We start from the raw sequence: 2,394 nt of genomic DNA on the forward strand, positions 1-2,394 counted from the left end.
CTGTTCCATTTTGAACTATTTCAAAAATTTATCAAGGTATGTTCTCATTGAAAAATCTTATCAAGCGTCTTGATCTATCTATATAGATCTTGATGCTCAATGTGTAAGCAGCTTCACCGAGGTCTTGCTTTGAAAAACTCTTATTTAAGTATCCTTTCATGCTATCTAGAATTTCCATATCATTTCCAATTAACAATATGTCATCCACATATAATATTAGAAATGCTACAGAGCTTCCCACTCACTTTCTTGTAAATACAGGCTTCTTCAAAAGTCTGTATAAAACCATATGCTTTGATCAACTCATCAAAGCATATATTCCAACTCCGAGATGCTTGCACCAGTCCATAGATGGATCGCTGGAGCTTGCACAATTTGTTAGCACCTTTAGGATTGACAAAACCTTCTGGTTGCATCATATACAACTCTTCTTTAATAAATCCATTAAGGAATGTAGTTTTGACATCCATTTGCCAGATTTCATAAAATATGGCAATTGCTAACATGATTCAGTCAGACTTAAGCTTCGATACGAGTGAGAAAATCTCATCGTATTCAACACCTTGAACTTGTTGAAAACATTTCGCAACAAGTCGAGCTTAGTAGATAGTAACACTACTATCAGTGTCCGTCTTCCTCTTGAAGATCCAATTATTTAACATGGCTTGCTAATCATTGAGCAAGTCAATCAAAGTCCATACTTTGTTCTCATACATGGATCATATATCAGATTTTATGGCCTCATGCCATTTCGCGGAATCTGGGCTCATCATCGCTTCCTCATAGTTCATAGGTTCGTCATGGTCTAGTAACATAACTTCCAGAACAGGATTACCGTACCACTCTGGTGCGGATCTTACTTTGGAAGACCTACGAGGTTCTGTAGTAACTTAATCTGAAGTTTCATGATCATCATCATTAACTTCCTCACTAATTGGTGTAGTAGTCACAGGAACAGATTTCTGTGATGAACTACTTTCCAATAAGGGAGCAGGTACAATTACCTCATCAAGTTCTACTTTCCTCCCACTCACTTCTTTCAAGAGAAACTCCTTCTCTAGAAAGGATCCATTTTTAGCAACGAATATCTTGCCTTCAGATCTGTGATAGAAGGTGTACCCAACAGTTTTCTTTGGGTATTCTATGAAGACGCACTTCTACGATTTGGGTTTGAGCTTATCAGGATGAAACTTTTTCACATAAGCATTACAGCCACAAACTTTAAGAAACGACAACTTGGGTTTCTTGGTAAACCACAGTTCATATGGTGTCGTCTCAACGGATTTAGATGGTGCCCTTTTTAACGTGAATGCAGCTGTCTCTAATGCATAACCCCAAAACAATAGTGGTAAATCAATAAGAGACATCATAGATCGCACCATATCAATAAAGTGCGGTTACGACATTCGGACACACCATAACGTTGTGGTGTTCTAGGTGGCGTGAGCTATGAAACTATTCCACATTGTTTTAATTGAAGACCAAACTCGTAACTCAAATATTCGTCTCCGCGATCAGATCGCAGAAACTTTATTTTCTTGTTACGATGATTTTTCCACTTCACTCTAAAATTCTTTGAACATTTCAACTATTTCAGACTTATGTTTCATCAAGTAGATATACCCATATCTGCTCAAATCATCTTGTGAAGGTCAGAAAATAACGATACTTGCCACGAGCATCAACACTCATTGGATCGCATACATCGGTATGTATTATTTCCAGTAAGTCAGTAGCTCGTTCCATTGTTCTGAAGAACGGAGTTTTAGTCATCTTGCCCAAAAGGCACGGTTCGCAAGCATCAAATGATTCATAACCAAGTGATTCCAAAAATCCATCTTTATGGAGTTTCTTCATGCGCTTTACACCGATATGACCCAAACGGCAGTGCCACAAATAAGTTGCACTATCATTATTAACTTTGCATCTTTTGGCATCAATATTATGAATATGTGTATCACTACGATCGAGATCCAACAAATTATTTTCATTGGGTGTATGACCATCAAAGGTTTTATTCATTTAAACAGAACAACAATTATTCTCTGGTTTTAAATGAATAACCATATTGCAATAAACATGATCAAATCATATTCATGCTCAACGCAAACACCAAATAATATTTATTTAGGTTCAACACTAATCCCGAAAGTATAGGGAGTGTGCGATGATGATGATATCAATCTTGGAACCACTTCCAACACACATCGTCACTTCACCCTCAACTAGTTTCTGTTTATTCTGTAACTCCTGTTTCGAGTTACTAATCTTAGCAACCAAACAAGTATCAAATGCTCAGGGGTTACTATAAACACTAGTAAGGTACACATCAATAACATGTATATCAAATATACTCTTGTTCACTTTTCCATCCTTCTTATCCACCAAATATTC

This window comes from Triticum aestivum, chromosome 3B, assembly GCF_018294505.1.
Source record: "Triticum aestivum cultivar Chinese Spring chromosome 3B, IWGSC CS RefSeq v2.1, whole genome shotgun sequence".
Classification (NCBI taxonomy): Eukaryota; Viridiplantae; Streptophyta; class Magnoliopsida; order Poales; family Poaceae; genus Triticum; species Triticum aestivum.